The sequence below is a fragment of the Megascapheus bottae genome, chromosome 6, assembly GCF_031878675.1.
Source record: "Megascapheus bottae isolate mThoBot1 chromosome 6, mThoBot2.hap1, whole genome shotgun sequence".
Lineage (NCBI taxonomy): Eukaryota > Metazoa > Chordata > Mammalia > Rodentia > Geomyidae > Megascapheus > Megascapheus bottae.
The window spans coordinates 47,568,362-47,588,006 of NC_143514.1; the positions used below are offsets into that span (position 1 = coordinate 47,568,362).

General features: G+C 41.1%; 1 protein-coding gene and 1 long non-coding RNA gene across 2 annotated transcripts in view; one reads left to right on the plus strand and one right to left on the minus strand.

Annotated features, from left to right (window-relative positions):
* Positions 1–19,645, plus strand: part of Plpp3 (phospholipid phosphatase 3) — a 69,577-nt gene that overhangs the window by 13,305 nt on the left and 36,627 nt on the right. The window lies entirely within an intron of this gene.
* On the minus strand, positions 1,497–18,945 carry LOC150061757 (uncharacterized). The gene is made up of 5 exons (XR_016535853.1): positions 18,867–18,945; positions 17,964–18,077; positions 4,625–4,737; positions 3,795–3,875; positions 1,497–1,694 (listed from the first exon to the last, which is right to left on the minus strand). It is a non-coding gene; the product is annotated as an uncharacterized LOC150061757 (long non-coding RNA).

The following is a 19,645-nucleotide window of genomic DNA, read 5'->3' on the forward strand; positions in this document are numbered from 1 at the left end:
GTGAAGCAGTCTGCACTTCGGAAGAGGGCCCCTGAAGAGGGCCCCATGTGTTTCCCAGGCTATTGTAGGGTTTCTATTCAGCCTGGATTTCAATAGTGACGTGATTAGCATGAAACCAAGTGTATAAAGTAGCTCTTTTTCTCCGTGGTTCCTAAAAGAACCTCTGTGGCATTTCTCTTTCTGACAGAATTGGCATGAAGCTCTGACAAACACAGACCCATGGAAAAGTTAAATAGGACTCAGAGCAGATCCATTTTGTACACATCCTTTGCACTTAGAATGCAGATCAGTGAAGCTGCTGTCAAGAGGCTCCTTGGACCATAGGAATCCTAATAACAAACCTCTTCCTGCACTAGGGCCATGGATGAATAGGGCACATACCCCAAAAAGGCCAATGGGAAAATGAATCCCTAGCTGTGGGCCTTTCTCCATTGTTAGAAAGTCACAGAGAACATTCCTGAAAGTCGGTTTGTGCATCTTCTCACTCCCTCAGCATTGACTGATATAAATCCAAAGTGCCTGCCCTCAAGGAGAGAAGAAGAAAAGAAGGCTGATACACAAACTTTCGGGGTGAAGCGCGGAGGACTCACAGCCAGGTGTCTTTAGCTGATAATTAAATAGAATGATCAAACAAACAAAAATCAGAGTTCAAGAGGCAGTTTGTTGTTGTCCTGGGCTCAGGTCCCAGATTTGCTATATTACTTGGATGACCTTGGCCAAATTGATGCCTCTTTCAAGTGGTAAAATGGGGGTGATTCATTTCCTGCGTTCCTCCTCCAGCTATTGACATCCAATGTCATGGTGTCCCATATGAAAGGGAAGACACTTTGGAACTGTAAACTGCTGGGTTGGTAAAATGAATATTTGACATATGCTCTCTTCAATCTATTCTGCCTTGTTTTTACTCCATGTTGAGTTCATGCTATCAGGAAGGTCTGGAAAAACAAAACTATTTTTTTCAGATTTTATTTGTTGGCTGATAGTTTTTCCTCCCCCACATAGCCTTTGTGTAATGAATGTATAAGAGTCATTTCTCAAAACTGACTTCCTTCTCTTCAGAGCAAGACTTCTCTGTCCCTTTAGCTTTCTGTGGATATTTAAGCCCCTTCAGAATCTAGCTCCAACCAACACTTTTATACCCTATTGTTTCTTTCATTTCTTTGCTGCCTGTCCCCTGACCTCCATCTCTTCATACCAAAAAAAAAAAATTTTTTTTAGAAAGTACATACATAAAGCAGAAAGAAAAACAGGATTTTTGTTGTCTGTAATCTCATTACCTTGAGGTAGCCGTTGGCACAGCAATTCTTCTTTCTATAAATAGCTGAATTATTGTTAACTATAATTATAAAGCTTAGTACTGGGTGCTTAACACCTACTCCCTGTAAGTCAGTGTGATGAAATGGAAAAAGAAAAAAAAAAAACTTGCTAGAGTTTGCACAGCCCATAATAAAGTATTAAGGAGATTTGGAAGTACATAACTCACTAAAGAGCACCTAGGCATTTAAAATTTAATTTTGTGTTACTCACATGATTTTTTTCTCTTGATCAACACATTGAATTTTGTGTTGACTACGGTGTCTCTTCTCACCTGTTGGAAATCTCTTTTGAAATGACCTGTAGTATGTATCTTGGTTTATTTGCTTGGTCTTGCTTCTGACTATCGTGAATGGGCCAAAGGTAAAATACCAAAATATCTGGTTCGGAAGACAAAAAAACAAATTTCATAGAATATCCATTCTGATCGCAATATCTTGTATATTTTAATCAAACTTGATATGATTCCCTAGTGGAATTGGTCATGTGATTGAGGCAGCATAAGGTGTTAACTATTAAAAATTAACCTTAGTCCTTCGTTTCCTGTTTCAAAGCTCACATGTCATGAATATCCAATAAAGGGCTCAATCCCCCTCTAAATAATTTGTTTGGGGATAACCTCAAACCGCTGCTTAATATTTCCAGTGAGAATGGATTTAATTCTTTGAAAGGACTTCTAATTGTTCAAAAGATCATATTGACATAAAATCAGCATCAGGTATTTGGTATAGTGTAAGCAATTACTAGCATTAATGATAATAAATATAATCAATCAATTTACCATTAAAATTACCTGAATAAGTTATGGCAATGAGTCATTTCAAAGAACAGTCACCACATGCCTGACATGTGCCAGCCTGTATCTAGTGCTAAGTTTGGGGATCTAATGATGACTGGAATGTGATCCCTGGCCTGTGTGTCTCAGAGAAGATTGTGCACAGACACAGTTCTAGAAATATATCCTATCTGTACAGAAGTATCCAGGTCGATGGGTTTATTAACCCTACATTGGGGTGTGTTAGAGTGAAGGCTTCTGAAGTGGGTATCATCGCAGTTGTTTCAATAAGCACATAAGGAGATTGCTGTTAGATGGCATTGCCAAGAATGAGGCTGCACTAATTTAATTTAAGCTAAGGGCCATTTGGGCTTCTGCTCATCTCCAGGTCAACGGTCATCCTTTACATAGTCTCAGGTACAGGAGGTAGAGGACCAATCATGAGGAATTCTCCCTTCTCCACCTTTAATTTGAAGAGAAGTTAACTATCTTTGAACTCTTAAAGAGGTTGGAGTTCAAATCCAGAAAGCAAAAGAAAGCCCCAAAACTAACATGCTTTGAAACATCCTTTGTGTTTCAAATATCTGTGTATCAGATATTGGTATGGGCCCCATGTGTCAGTAGTCTACAAAACCTTTCACCCCTTAATATAATGTCCTAAAGCTCAGTTATATATTTGTGTGTGTGTGTGTGTGTGTGTGTGTGTGTGTGTGTGTGTGTGTGGTGTGTATGTAGGGGGACTTAAACTTAAGACCTGGATGATGTCTCTGAGCTTCTTTTGCTCAAGGCTATCTTTAAATACTTGAGCCACAGCTCTATGAACTGCTTTTTTTCTTTTTTGGAGGGAGAAGGGAGGAAAGAAGATGTGTAGTTTATTAGAGATAAGAGTTTCACAGATCTTCCCTGCATCTTCAACCCATGATCCTCAGAGCTCAGCCTCCTAAGTAGCTAGGATTACAGGCTTGAGCTACCAGCATCCAGTTACAGTTTATTCTTTTTAAAAGATTCAAAAACTATTATTTTCGAAGGGACTAGCTCTCAGTCATCCCTTCGTAGTCTACTTCCCAGACACATCTGTTTTTGTTTTTGTTTTTTTTAAGTTTGTGGTTCCTGCCAATCTTGTTTTGAGCATACAGGTGTTCTTTTTGACATCTACCTTTGTTACATGAGAATTTGATGATGAGAAGATGAAGAGCAGTACATTTTGGGAGGTTAATTGGGAGTCTTTATTAGAAAGCTGATGACTGCAAGTGGACACATGTCCCTAGAAATCTTGCAGCCTTCAATGCACTTAATGCTGATCAGAACCTGAGTCACAAGGGTTGTAAAGAAAAGACAGAAAACAACCTCAACAAACAAGATCAATTGTAATGGAGAGTTGAAGAGGGCTGCCACAGTGACCTGAGAAGAGTCAGGTGGCAGGAGGCATGGCACAGTGGTGGCAGAGGTCCAGGGGGCCTAGACAGGGTGGTGGTCAGGGGGCAGGGTCACAAGGAGCTTGGGAGTTGATAGGGTCTGGAGTTCATGGTATAGGTTTGGCAGGTCCAGGAACCTGTTGCCCAAGTACCTTCCCCTGCTTCTAGGAATTCAGGCAGGCCTATTACCTGGGGATGGGGGAGGGACTTCACTTCTCAGTTTCTGGAAAGACCCTATCATTCACCAAGATTCCAACATGTGTCAGTTAGACTCAGTGTCCATATTTTACCTTCATATATTGGTCTTACTGCTTTCAGGAAACAGCGTACAGATGTCTGCATGCTGGTCTTCACTTCTACTCTTCCTCCTTCTTTGTCAATGGGAAGAAAATAAATCCATTCATAAAGGTGGCTCCTGCTTATCCCACTCCCTCACCTCTTCAATTTGAGATACTGTCTTACCTCCTAAACTCATGCCATTCAAACTCTAATGTTTGTGACCTTACATCCATCACTCACATTCTAACAGGTTTAAATTTCCTCACGTGAGCCAGGGGAACTTGCTTTAGATGGTCTTGAAAGTATACAGTACAGTAGTAGTTCCTCAAGGGTAAAAGAAGGCTGCACTTCAGGGATAGTGCTTGGTGCTGGAGGTCTTACTGGTTGAGTTGCTGAATGCTATCACAAAGCGCTGCCCAGAACAGATAATGAGATTCCCATATCATAAATTTCTACAACAATACGAACATAGGCTTAAAAGGCAGTATGCCAGCTGGATGTCGTGGGACAAGTGTAATCTCAGCTTAGGGAGGCAGAGGATTATGAGCACAAGGTCAGCTTGGCCTCCATAGAGAGACTCTATCTTCATAGATAAGACAGACAGACAGACAGATAGATAGATAGATAGAAAGATAGATAGAAAGATAGATAGATAGATAGATAGATAGATAGATAGATAGATAGATAGATAGATAGATAGAGCAAAGAAATATAGGCAGTATGCCACAATGGAAGGGTGTGTTTTAGATAATTCTGAGTTCAGACTTGGTTTATCTGATGTTTGAAAAGCAACCGTGGAGTCCTCCCAGAGAATCACGTGGCACTGGGCCAGTGTAGTTACCTTTCTTCATCTGTGCTTGTTGAAGCTGTTTTCCTACTGGTGGGTGGGGTGGAGTGGGGAGCAGCTTGTTGGAAACTGGTCTTGGCATTCCAGGGTTCTGATGCAAAACCTGTCTGAGAGATTGAACAGAGCATTAACCAATATCATTTAGAATTGATTAAAACTATCATCTTAATTAAATACAAGAGAACAAGAAGTTCTTAGTCTTCTGGTAGCAATTAAAGACCAAAGAGTCAATTTGAAGTTGTTTTTGCAACTCTTAAAATAATACTGCCACCCCTCCCTCGCATGAACAGAGTTTCTTAGCTAGAGACATGCCCTCACATTGAGGTTTGTGAAAGCTGTTAAGGACCACAAACCTGCTGGCAAGTCTTCTGCGGCCAAGGCTACATAGTTCTCAAAAGCTAAGGGTTCAAGTTCAGGATACAATTGATTGGGAAAGAGAGTCCAAACAAAGGGCCTTTTGAGGCAGGAAACAGGGCTTTGGCTTCAGCACAGAGCAGTGTGGGACTGGAAAAGTGCCCCAGGACTTGCCTGGGAGAAGAGGGATTGTGGGATCCATAGAGAAAGTATAAAGTTTCTCCATATAGCAAGGGGTTATATTTCAAACCCCTCAAAAGTGGTTTTCGGGGGCTATTATCTTCCCTCTGTCAGCCTGACCAACAAGCATAAAATATATGAGCTTGACAACATTGTATGTCTTTGAATAGAAAAGGGGAATGATCCCTGAAGGATGTGGAGACGTCACTTTTCTAGTAAGGATGTCTGATCTGACCTGAAGGCCAGCGTTAGGTGTTTTGTTTGTTTGCTTTGCATTTTAAAACAAGCTCCAAATGTACTTGCAGTAATTAGGATATCCAGCTACCCACTTCACTGTGCATGGATTGATTCAGCATTTGCTAGTGGCTAGCTTGATGTAGTGCTGAAGTTAAAATGAGGTTCCTATTTAAGAGTTTAAAATCTAGGTGACTAGACCGTGAAAACGACAAATGAAAAAGGCTGATTACTGAATGAGTACTTCCCGTCGAGTACTCACATTCGAATCTCCCAGGTTGGTATTATCTCCACAGATGTGCTAAAGGATATCAAAGTTACTGACCAAGGTGTCCAGTAGGGGAAGTTCACTGAGGTAAGAGCTACCAATATGGGAGAAACTTTGATTATGTTATTCAGTGAAGGAAAATAATGTAAACGCTGGTAGATTGTAGTCATTTTTACTGTTCTTTATTATTATTGTTATCATTATATATGTATATAGATATGTAAATATACTTCCATGACCAAAGAGAAAACAAAAACAGAAGCGCTTGTTCAGTGCTTTGAAGTTTGGAGGCAGGGGAACAGCAAGAATAAGGAAGAAAAAGGGGTGGGTTTGGCAGAATCATGGACAACAGGGCTTAGCCTGGACTAATGGAACACTAAAGAAGAAGAGCAGAGGCGGAGGTCACACATTTGAAAGTTAATTCCTTTGAACAGATGGGGTTCAGTGCCCCCAAGTATATATTGCTAACCAACAAGTGGAAATGAAATACAAGCTAGGCTGTTTAAGCTGTGTCCTCATAGTTCTGCAGTACCGAAAGTTGAACAGGGAAGGGACTGTTTGAGGCTTATTGCCATGCAGTGTATGTGACTGACTTCATGCACACATGTTCCTGCTGTATTCCTCCTGTGTGCATGTCTGCGTCTACATTTTCCATTTACCAGGACATATCCAGTCATACTGACTTAGGGTCTTCCTTAACATTATCAATTTCACTCTGTTGCTCTGCAAAGACTCTACTAATAAGTCTATTTGCTAAGGTCCCAACAGTTGAGACGTCTACATATAAGTTGGGTCAAGGGAGTCAATTTGATCCATAACTGCTTTTTACTTATATGTAAAGAAACTGGAGTTCAAGTCTGATAGCTTCAGATTTGAATTTAGACCTGTCTGGCTTTGCCATTTTATTTCACATCCTTGTTTCCTACTCAAATCACAAAGACTATGAGCGAAGGAAAAAAATAATGTCTCATGTGGTTCAAATTTGATTCATCTGAGAGTGTTTGATGTTTATTAGTGGTTACATTTAGTTGGACCAGTTGAAACTTGCATCATGGTGGTATTTAAAAACCAAGGTAAGTACTTATCTGGAAATTTTTTTTTAAATTTCTATAAAGCTTAAAGGCTTTTGGCCCACACTGTTCCATTCTTACTTTTAAGGTCTTAGGAAATGGAGTGACCTATAGAGGCTGTTGGGTGGCCCAGGAAGTTCCTGGTAATTGGATCAACATTCCATAGCAAACCTAATCAATGTTAGATATTGTTTACTGATTTCTCTCTTGTTTTTATATCTTTATAAAAATAGATTTATTTTAGTTTTTTTTTCTTTCTCTTGCATAAGAGACAGCCAACTACATATATAGTGTGTGCACAAACACAAACCAGTTGCCTTAAGGGAGGCTAGAACTAAGATAGCAATAAATAATGAAGGTAGCCAGCCATCCCTGGTCCTTAGGGGGCAGGGAGGTGTATGTTCATGAAGTAGATGGAAGAAGATTCTGCCAGAGCCACTGAGCAGAGGCATTGATGGTGTTGGTTTGTCTTGGAGGAGTGGGAGGGGCACTTGAGAAGTGTGCTACTTGCTCACTGACAAAAGGATTCAAAGGAGAAGCGAATCAAAGCCTGTGTTGTGTTCAGTTACACCTGCCAGTATCAATACTGACGTTTAGCATGTATATATGAAGTAAATAATGAATCTTGGCATGGGCTAAGTAAGATAACACAGGTCCCTGTCCTCCCCGAAGGGACACAACACTATCCCATACTCATGAAAGTAACAAGGAAGAATGAGCCTTTTCTGTGTGCCACACATTGTACTCACTGAGCATGTTTATAAGGTGACATGTTGAGGGTGAGGACCACATACTGGGAGACACCCCAGGCCACCATTTGCCTGCAGAGAGAGTATTCTCCTGTAGCCATTTAATTCTAATGTGGACCCAGGTAGACACTGGAATCAAGCTAGGTGTTCAAATGGGCTGTGAGAGTCTGCTTAGAGCCACTTCAGCAGTAAGGTCAGAGAAGTGAGTGAAGTCAAGATAGAGCCAGTCCTAGATGCTCCCGTAGAGCAGGCAACTTTATTTGAACTTGCTCTTTAGAATCTGATGTGGCTTGGTGCCCAGAAGAGCCTTCATCCCCCTCATCCCAGGAAGATGGGTCTGAGATTGCAGAAGGCGGTTCCTTGTGGTCAAACCTAGGTGGTGGGTCACACCTCAGGGGGCAGGAGCCAGTAGACTGAGCTTCTCTACCACTGCTCTTCTTAACATACAGCCACCGCAGTGACCCTCCTAAACATGGCCAGATGGGCTGCCCCCTTCCGCAGATATTTTCATAATTGAGTCACCACAAATTGTCCTGTATTGCCGAGAAGGTAACTATTAACTATTGCCCATGTTGGCTAGGAACTCAGTCTTGTCTGAAGTTGCAAACTGTACTCACAAAACAGATTGTTTAGAACTGATTAGAGATGATTGAGGCTAGCATTTCTTCAACAATTGTCTAGATAACCCAAGGTCCGCTGGATTGTTCATCTTTCAAGTGAAAGTAAATAGTGAACCTTGATGAAGAACCTGCGGTAGGGTGGGGGGAGTTACTGCTGAACTGGCTATGAGAACCAGTAAGTCCCCCTCCTCCCTTTACTAGAGAAGAAGGTTCAGAGAAAAAGGGTAATTTTGTTAAGTTATTAAAGGATCTGATATGGAACTCTCCAGCCAAGATTCTTCTACCTGCTCAGCGCCTGTTCCCCCCCCCCCCCAATCTTCACTCCTCATCCTGTCTGCAAACCAGGCACATTTTTCTCCTGTATCTGGAAGCCATGTGTTTCTCAGGCTTTTCTGTGTTCTGAGATAGGCCTCTCTGATGTCTGGCATCTGGAATCATCCCATTTCTTTCTTGAAACTGTTCTGGCAAAGCTGTTATCAAGCTTAGTTTATAACTAGGCACATGATAAGTGCACACTAAATAACTAACTGTGATTCAATGTGGATTGTTTTTTGTTTTGAGGGGTTTTTTTTTGGGGGGGAAGGTATTTGGGATTAGCACACACCATTTGAGCTGTGCCTCCATTTTGTTGGTTTTTGTTTGTTTTTGAAGTCTTACTGCAATTTACTTGGGCTGGTCTGGATGATGATCTTCCTGCCTCCATCTCCAAAATAGCTGGGGTTACTGGCATGTACTACCATGCGTGGCTTCAGTGTATTTATTTGACTATGCATATGTACATTGTATGTTATATATCAATTGTCAAACTTGCTTTTCTTAAATTTCAAAGTGAAATTTACTATCTAGAGCAGTTATTCTCAGGTCAAACTAGAAACAGCACAACCTGAGTGTCATTAAAAATAATAATTCTTGCATGCAGCATGGTAGAGGTCCTGCCTAGTATAAGCAAAGTCCTAGGTTTGATCTCCAGAACTAGAAAAAAGAAAAAAAAATTGCAGCACCCCCCTGTAAATTCTGATAGAATATTTGGGTAGATCTGGGCAGGGTCGAGAAATTTATTTATTTATTTATTTACTTCCTTGTTTATTTTATTTGAACCTGAGAGTCATCATCTAAATCATAACCTCGCTCAATGCCAATTTTAATTTTTAAGGCAGACATAAAATAAACAACTACCTCCAGTCTGGAATATCAACACAAACAAACAACAACAACAAAAACTCAGTATGCATAGGAATTGAAAGGGTCTTTCCAGAAGTATTGGCTGGCTTAACTTGTGTTGGATTGTGAGAGGCAATGGAAAGAAATGATTTGCAGGCCTAATTAGACCTGCACCCCAGTTCTCAAACCTGAAGCTCTAAGCCCCCTGCTAATTGGCAGTCCCTTAATAGATTAGAATTTGGCATGGGGTTTGCATGTTATTATAAACCACACACAGAAAGACCCAGTGGCTGAGGAACTCCTGCCAAGCTCCTGGGTTTTTGTAAGGCTTTTGAAGTGCGCTGGTCTTTCAGTATTTTGTATAGTCAGTGTACTGAAAGGCATCACACCATTTCTTTAGATAGGATTTGTGAAGGAAGGGCAAGTTTGTTGAATAATTAATTCCCCAAGACCCATTCTGTCATCTTGATAGACTAGCAGCTGTCCACATATCCATCCTGTTCTCAGCAGTACTTAGAGTTTGATAGAGAGATTTTTTTCTTGCAGATACTGTCCTAGTCCTATAAATCACCCCTTACCCCTTTGTGGTTTGTGGGGGAAGGGAAGGAGGCAGCATTGGTGTGCACCTGCTATCAGGAAATCCCTGGGGCTGCCTTTAAGACTGCAGGACCTGTTCTGCCATGAAGCAGCTCAGGTCCTGAGAGTTCACTAGCCAGGTGTCACACTGTCAGGACTTGGCAGGAGTGGGAGAGACTTATATTTTGGTCTGCTGATTTCACAGGGTCACAAAACCAAAGCAAAAACAAAACCTGGAAGACCTTTTTTAAAATTGTTTTTTTTTTTTTTCTCAAAAGAGTTGTGGCATGGTTCTTTTTGATTTACACTTGTTTTCACCTTTGAATAAGGTGAAGTAAGTTCTCTCCTCCCCTTCTCACATTCTATGTCTCTTGGTTCTGAGGTAGGCAAGCCAAGATAGAGTACAGTTCCTCGCAGAGGGACCAATGGAACATGTGCCTTTGCATAAAATTGCACACCCCAGCCCCACCAGCCTCAGCCACGTATTCCACCATCTTTGAGCAGTTCTGGAAGCCTGGCTCATCCCTCTTGTCCTATCAATTAGGTTCCACTTGGGGATTCCTCCATTGCTTTTCAAGTGTTATTCATTTGCACCAAGAGGGAGCAATAGTAGAGGCTGAGATTTCCATGAAAACATACCAGGCAACTCTCATGGCAATAACCATGGTGAAGGAGAATAATGTTATTTGGCATTGTGCCCTTTTTAAAAAGTAGGGGGGAGGGTGTGGTGTTGGTGGGAGGAGCAAGATGGGCAAAAATAACAGGGAGGACTTTGTAATGTACTGCAATAGAGGGGTCACATGGGCAGGGTTGTGAAGGGAGGAATGGGGTAGAGAAAGGCTGGACACCACTGGGCCTCGTTACCCGCTTTGCCCACTTTGCCTGATTCACACATTTTGAGAAGTTGTGAAAGGAAAGTTAGGGAGTTTTTATGTTTTGATTTGGAAGAAAGACTGTAGACATTCTGTCTCTCCTAGGGAAGCTGGCTCCTTGCTGCTTTGCAAGGATTAAGAACCTGGCTTTTAGAACCATTGGAGAAACATCCCAGGAACTCTCAACAGCTGAAAAATGCATCCTGGAGCTGTGGCTTCCTAAAGAGTTTGGCAAGAGTTTGGTTCCCCTGGAACAATAGGATTCCTAAAGCAAGCCATCTAGAAGATACTGTCTGTAGCCAGTATCTGAATCTGAATGCCTGCATTTTGTTGATTCCCTTCCTAATTGGGGGAGGGAGGCCCTATCAAAGCAAGTGAAGCAACTGAAAGTGATGGCTGGGCACCTGAATTGCTATGTGTCATAGATAAGAAGTCTCTCCTGGTTCCAACCAAAAGCACCCAAAGGTATAAACCACGTTGGTCGTATATGTCTGCAAAGTCAGCCGGACCACATACTTTTGCCTGACCGCACCTGAGCCTTAGTTCTCGCTTTCGTAAAACTGAGCTCCCACTGCTTTCCTGAGAAGGGATATTGGGAGACATACAGGGGTACCCCCTATAAAGCACTTGGAGTTGTTAGTGTTAGTTGTTAGTGTTGAACCTTCCCACCCTGTGGTCTCTTCCCTCCATTTGTGCTCGTGCCTGCTACTTTGACAGAACCCAGAACTTCAAAAAGTTGAATACAAAGTTGGACATGTTTCTGGAGCTGTTCTTTATAAATGAGCATCCTTGAATTCTGCATCTCTCTTTGCAAACTGCACAGTGATATGCACCCCACTTGACTGGGACTGGGGTAGGTTGTGAGACACATCTATTTTATGCAGCATCCCTAGAAACAAAAGCTTTTGTTTCCATACCCCTAATATTAGAAAGGTCCATGAGACAGGTTATCAAATCACCCTACTTGTGTTGTGCATGAAGAAATGGAGCCAGGGAGAGTGGGATTGGAAGTACGCTGCTTAGCAGAATTGAAACTAAGATACACAATATACTGTGAGCAGTGGTTGTTGAGTGTGTGTGTGTGTGTGTGTGTGTGTGTGTGTGTGTGTGTTTAAAATTTTTTTGTCTGTCATTAGGCTTGAACTCAGGGCCTGGACACTGTCCCTGAGCTTTTCTACCTAAGGCTACCTACCACTTGGAGCCACAGAGCCACTTCTGGTTTTCTGGTGGTTCATTGAAGATAAGAATCATAGACTTTCTGCATGGGCTGATCCCCAGCTCTCACCCTCCTGAGCAGCTAGGACTACAAGTGTGAGTCACCAGTGTCAGGAGGTAATTTGATTTTTTTTAACATTGTGTTCTCCTTGTAGTCCCCAGTTTCACTTTTGTGATCATATGGCTATCTTGTCATGTATTTCTTCTACTTGAACCAAAACCTAGCAAGGAGTTATATCACCCTTTGGAATATTGTCAGCAAGGACTGTCCCAGAGCTCTGGAGACTGTCACACTCTGGAGGAGCTAGGTTGGCTAATTGTCTTAGACTACATGCAAAGCTAAATAACTCCACTAGAGTTATTTGGCTTCATTTATTTTTTTTTTCAATGTATAGTCATCTTAGCAAGGTGTAAGTAGAAAGTCTTATTCCAAATAAGAAAATTATTCTGGATTTTAGGAAATTTTATTTAAACTCCCAGTTGATTTCCTTATTAGCAAATAACTTTATCATCTATATTTTAGGAACTACATAAGCAACTTCACATACATCTCTCTTTTTTTTTCTTTCTTTTTCCGTTCATTGATAAAGGCTTGATAGTAGAATGGAGGTTTTGATAACTTCTTGGGAAGAATACGTTTCAGTTGTGCATCTCTTCCTCCCTCTCTCTCACTCCTTCCTCTCCCATCCCCCCCTCTCTGCCTGAATACATCTTTGGCATTCAGATAACAGCAAAGAATCTTGGAGGTAGATTCACTAGACTAGTCAGTAAACAAGTTTTGCATGGCTGTTACTGCCAAGTCATGTGCCGATAAATGTATTCACGATTCCAGTTTTATACTACTACCTTGAGAAGTTCCTGTCACCTCCTTATGTGGCATTGTTAGAGGGCAGAGACCATATCATAATTATTTCTGAATTTACTTATTCAAAAATCCTCCCCTTCTTTCCTGCCCACCCAGAGATACTTTGAAAACTCAAAACTCAGTGAGGCAAAGAACCAAGCCTTAGGAATGTGGAAAAGAACTTCGAATCTACACTTTAATCAGGTGTTTTCTGCAGTGCCCATTCACTCCCTGGATACTTCTAAAATGACAATATAACCTGTAAGTACAGCACACAGAGAGGAAATCAACAGCAAATTAAAAAGTGATTAGTGAGCTTTTAGGCAGGAGGTCAAAGGGATTATTTTGGACTTCAAACTTTTCAGCTTTCAGGGCTATATTCAGTTACAAAATTACATCCCTGAATTATTTGTGCAGGTGGCAGCTGTCAGATTTGAAGAAGGTTTCTGTATTTTACAAAAGGAACATTGACAGGGCTGGGAATGGGTACTGTGCTTCTGAAGGGGTGAGGGTTGTCTTCTCCAGGGCTCCAGTCTGGCCGAGTGCAAGCGACAATCTTTGCCTGAGCTGACACAGCCCTGTCTAGCTTACTTAGTCCAGTGACCTTGTATAGGAAGCCAGTTAAACCACTTGTCCTGGCATCGTGTAAATGGAGGATGGTAAAAAATGTGTTTCTTCAGCTTTGGAAGGGAGAAGATCTAAGCTTTGTGAAATGTCTAACCTATGAAATTTCATACCTCATACCTCTTGTGAGTAGATGTCAGTGTCTTCTTTTAATAGTTGAGGTTCAGAGAAGTTAAGCAACTTGCTGCAGATCATATAGATTATAAGTGGCAAAACTGGTTTTTCCAATTCAGGTCTGAGTTATTTCTTAAGATCTCTAATCTTTCTCTTACCTGGCACTTTTCTTTTGGACAGTGATTCCCTGAGGATCTTAGCAGATGGATTAGGGATGCTGAAATGGATCCCTTGCCCCTCAGAGCAACTGGGACTGATGAAAGAGAGCAGTTGAATCACTGGGACAACTTCCTCTACCTTCCAAGAACCCTATAAAGTACTTTTCTAAAAGTTTCCATATAGGCAAAAGGCTGAGGAGCTGTCAGGATTAAGGATTTTGAAGGCCATCTAAACCTAACCATCCATCTGAAAACTGAAGCTGGTGAAATTGTGCATTCTTCATCTATGTGGGAATATGTTGTTGGGGGTTGGAAGGGGATGTATTAGGATAACCCTAACCCTGGCTAGGAAAAATAAAGAGATGCAGTCAATACTGGGTGAGGAGATAGATCTTGTGAATTCTGGGTTGTCTCCTAAACATTTGCTCAATGCACTTTTGTTGAGCATCCACTAAACCCTAGGAATTTTTCTTTGTGTTAGAGATTCAGAGATTAATAACATGAATCTTTCCCTGAAGTGACTCAGCTAGTAAGTGCAGGAGGTATACAAGAAAGGAATAACTGTGTGAAGTGATAATATCTAACATGTCACAAGGTTTCAAACATGATCATCTTATTATTGTATGAGCCTAACACCATTATAAGTAAGATTTGTGATGCCAGCAAATATCTGATGGGCTTTAATTCTTATGTCCTTGTTTATCTGGTTTTAACTCTTTAAGATTTAATGACCTTCTAGCAGGAGGCCATTTTTTGTTTGTTTTTCTTTTAGGCAAGGACTACTTTTAAAAATAGAACTCAGATAATAATACTTTGTGACACCAAAACAGGTCTTAAGTTATGTTGCCTATGTCCTCCAAAGGATAACCCTGTAATTTGTTAAGATGCATATTGTTTATCTAGCCAGGAAGGCAGGAGTTCCTCTAGCCTACTCGACTCATAGAGTGTCTGTCTGTGCTGAAGCTGTTGTAGCGCTACAGTGCTTGTCTTTAGCTCCTGGTTCCTGCCACTAACTGGGTGATCCTGAGAAATTCATGTAGCTTCCAAGCCTCTACTTGATCTGTACTACCCTGCACTGCTGACTTGATGCAATCTTTAGCCTATTACTCTACCTTAACATCCAAGGAGGAACCTTGGTTTCTGTATGAGGTAAATGCAGTCCCAGTAACTTGTTGGTTGCCTTCTCGAGTTGCTAATATCTGTGGCTAGACACTACCCAGGTATACTAAGGAAGATCGACTAATTGGCTCCATCTCCAAATGGACTTTAGGATTAGATGGTTCCACTGGATGTTCTGTTTACTCCTCTTATCAGCAAAGTAGACACACAAACATGATAGGTTCTGGAGCCCTTGGTTCTTAGCTACATGCTAGCAGTAAACTTAAAGGTTTGTTTTGAGCATTGAATCAGCTAATATAATCAAAGCTCTCAGCTTTCATTTACATTACATGAATATGAATGTATTCCCATCCTTCTTTTATGAAACTGTGGGGAGGACAGAGGTACTGGGAAGTATTCCCACATCACTAAGGGAGAGGATTCCAGTTTCTATCCTTTGAGGATTGGGTTGCATTTTACTAGAAATAAAATACTTCATTTATGACATATATGAGGGTGAAAGAAGAGGTATGTATGGAACTCATTCCATGGAAGGAATGAAGCATTGATGCTGGTCAGTTTGCTTTCTTAGCAGGTAAAAGTGACAGCACTTTCAAAATCTAACTGGAGGAACCAGGACTGTGGCCTAGTGGTAGAATGCTTGCCTGGCATGCATGAAGCCTTGGGTAACATACATAGAAAAAGCTAGAAGTGGTGCTGTGGCTCAGATGGTCAAGTGCTAGCCTTGAGAGAGAGAAAGGAAGAAAGAAAAAAAAAAAAAAACGCAGAGAACATGTCCAGGCCCCAACTTCAGCCTCAAGGGCTAGAAAAAAAATCCAACTGGAAAGGTCAAAACACACAGCTTTGGAGGTTTTAAGAAGGCTGCTGTTATTTTTTTAGAAAAACAGACTTGGAATATAGCTCAGGATCTATAGAGCATTTGCAAGGCCCTGGGTTCCATCCTGGTACTGGAAGGAAAGGAAAAAGAGGGGGAATTGTGTTGGGAGGGAGAACCTGAGAGTTCCCAAGTATGAGAAGTCAAATGCAGGACAGCCTCTCGTTTATCTTTGTGTGCCCAATAATCTGGAGCTGTCAACATAGGTTTATTGTCTTCAGCTAAAGACCATGGACTTGAGGTCAGGAAACACAGTCATCAAAACTAGATCTACTGTCAGTTTCTTCATTTCTACTGTATAGTTGCTTTTAGTTCTAACAGTCTTTTTTTTTATGAAGAAAGGGCTTGAACTTTCTTTCTAGCACTGAAGAATGAGCATTTGTCAGGGAAAACCTTTAGACCTAGAATATTCCAGCTTCACACCAGCCAACAGCAAGTGTTTTTCATGGCAGCCTATTTGAAAGGTGAAGAAATGCCTTCATAGTAAACTTAGTTTGTCCCATCTGGATTGTTTCCAGTTGAAAAATCTGAATAAATATCATAAACCAAGGAGAGTTTGCACACTTTGAAAACCAGTAGCAATTAATTACTTTAAATAGAAATGCAGTCACTTACAAGCAACATAAATATTTGTATGTTGAACCTCTAAGTAACCGTTAAGTTGACCATTCTGACCTTAAGTGATTAAAAAAAAAAAAACCTGAGTTGATCATATTTTTAACAAGGAATCCATTTATAAAAGGAAGGGTCAGGTCAGGGAGGAAGAAACAGACCTGGGTTCAAATCCCAATGACCCATTTACTCAGTAGAGACAGAACCTTGTTGATTGACAGATCTTCTCACCTCTATTTTCCATTGAGTATAAATAAAAATATTAACAACTTGCCATAGTTATTGTGGAGATAAGATAAACTAGTTCCTAAATAGGCTCTAAATCCTCTTGAAAATAGAACTGAAATGTCTTCGGTCTGTATTTCTGATGGTGACATTTGCTAACTCAGTATGTTCCAAACATGCTATTTGACATTTCCAACTCTCAGTTATCATCATTCATAGAAAGGGATAGACAGCCCCCACTGGTGATGCCATATGGCAGTCAGATGCATGAAGTTCTTGACCCAGAGTCCATCTAGCTTCTTGACATGAGCAGTTATGCTATCCCATCTATAGTAGATGTGTATTCTATATCCCTTATTATTTTATGGGTAGATAGATAGGCTTTCTTTTTTTGTGGGTCATGGGGCTTGAACTTGGCCTGGGCACTGTCCTTGAGCTCTTCAGCTCAAGGATACTGCTCTACCCTTGAGCCAAGCCCCACTTCCCGTTTTCTAGGCGTTGATTGGAGATAAGAGTCTCAGGTCCTTTTGTGCCTGGGCTGGCTTTGAACCTTGATCCTCATATCTCAGCCTCCTGAGTAGCTAGGATTACAGGCCTGAGCAATCGTGCTTGGCTAGATAAGCTTTCTGTAGATACTGCTTTCAATATTACTCTCGAAGATCCTCAACTTTGCTTATTTTAAGATAACTACAGATTAGTTCAAGTTGAAAACTGAACAGCTTTGGACAAAGGCACCAGACGAACTTGGTACACAGGAAACGTGGATTACCTACCAGGCTACCCCGACCCCGACCACAACATGGTCTGATTTTTGGTCATGCGAAGAGTGCTGTCATTTCTCCTTCATCTTCCTACTGCCACTCTCCTCACTTCACGAAGGGTTTTCTAAAAAGCACTTTGAGAAGAAGAGCCTGTGTTTAATTTTGTACAAATCTGAGCCATGGCTGCAGGGAGCAGGCTTTGAGGCTAGGTCACTCTGCTAACACTTCCCACATGATTTGATCAATGGGTGGGCCACAAAAACTTATCCTATGTTTTTTTTACACCCCACCCCCAAACCACCCAACCTGCCCAACTGTTAGTTTTTCAAAGCCAGTGAAGTTTCAAAGGCCTGAACCCAACACAGGGGCCTTTCTTCTTGCTTTCATTTTTTGCCCATTAAGTGTTTGTCAGTAAGTTCGTGTTTCGCCTCCTCTGCAGCCATTTATACATCCCAAGAGGTCCCTAGAGGTATAGGTAGTTAATTGATCCTTGATTAAAAAGAGGAGAAATGCTTAAGTCTGTACTAAAAATCACTAGTTTATTCTTCTTGGCCTGTGTTGCAAAAAGCTCGTAATGCATATTTTATTATCAATAAATCTCAATTCCAGGATATTGGTTTCAGAGTTTGGATTAAATTAGATATGTGTGTATCTAATTAGCACGTGTGTGGTATATGGTGAATGTTTGGTGAACATTACTAACCTTGACTGTTCGAAAGGTTTTTTTTCCTCTGTTCCTAGGAGGCCAGGGAATTACTGTGCTTCAGATTAATTCCGTCATTCTCATAGGTGCTTCATTCTCTCTGTCAAGTGATTCCTTTTAGAAAGAACCCAAGATTTAATGTTAGGTTGTTTGAATCTCATCCAAACTCATCACTTACTTGCATAGTGACTCTCGGAAGTTACTTTAATATCTTTAAACCAAAGTGTGGCTTAATACCTTAGTTTTTTTGTTGTTGTTAGTGGTGGTGGTGATGGTTGTGAGGCTTGAACTTGGGGACTGCGTGTTGTGCCTGAATTTTTTCATTCAAGGGTAGCACTCTACCACTTTGAGCCATAGTACCATTTTGGGTTTTCTGGTAGTTAATTGGAGATAAGAGTTTCCTGGACTTTAATGCTTGGGCTAGCAGTGAACAGCAATCCTCAAATGTTAGCTTCCTGAGTAGCTAGGATTATAGGTGTGAGCCATCAGTGCCTAGCTAACATTAGCTTTTGACTCTTTTATGAGCCTTAAGAGGTAGGACTAGCCTTTTTTGTTTTAGTATTCCAGTTAGTACCTAGAACCTAGTAGGTAGTCAGGTTATTAGGTCATAATAGTCTATGAGGAGTTCCTTGACACAGTTTGGGCACATAATAGCTTTCAGTAAATGCTGTTAGTCTTTGGGCTCTTGTGCCCTTTCTTCCCTTCATTGCTTTCGTATCTCTTCTGGCATGGTAGTAGTTTGAAATTAATTTCTATTAAAGATGTCAACTTTGTGACCACTAATACTGAAACCTTTAAACAGAATAATTTTTTCTTGTGGATATCTAGTCTGTGGGTCCCAGAATCCTTTCTTTCTCATGGAAAATTCAACCCAGGCCTCCCACACTCTCTTCCATGGAGTACCTTTAGTGTCCCTGGAAGACTTGTCTGTTTTCATTACCCTCTGTGCAAGTGTCTGTTTATCATAATAGTGGCATTCCAGTGCATCTGTTCTGTGCCATCTGTACAGCTCTGTGATCTTTGTTGAGACAGGGCTATGATGTAATCACCTCTAGCATCCTTGTATTGCTAGTTTTCAAGAGGGAATGTAATAGGTCTGTAAGATGGTGCTATGGTTGGAACTGTGACATGGATACCCTGTACCCTGCCTTGGATATCCTCCTCAGTGCCTTGCAGAAGCAAAGCAAGGTCCTTTGTCTTTTGAGCACTAGCTGCCCAGTTGGGAGTATGTTTGTGAAGTTTTATCAATGGAGGGGAATCTGAGGTTAGATTCTCCCTGGAGCACAGTCAAAATTTGACTGGCACCCCTCCCCACTGTATACACACACTCAGCCCTCCACATACATCCTAATAATACAAGTTTGTAGGGAAGACAAAAAAAGCCACTGGGTTTTCTAAATGCTATCTCCATGCCTTTCAAGAAAATAAACAAAGTATTCAGATCCAATTTCTTGTCTGTTTGTGGTCATCAGCCACATAATCAGAACCGGAACCGCTCCCCAAGTCATAGGCAAAGAAAGAAGAAAAAGGATTTGAAGGATTTGGCTCATTCCCAGTTTCAAGAGGTCAAAGAGCTGGCCAGACAGATTTTCTTTCCTAAGCCATTGCCATGGGACTTTTTCCTCATCCCTCAGAACATTTATTGAGTGTCCACAGTATCTTTTTTTTTTTTTTTTTTTGCC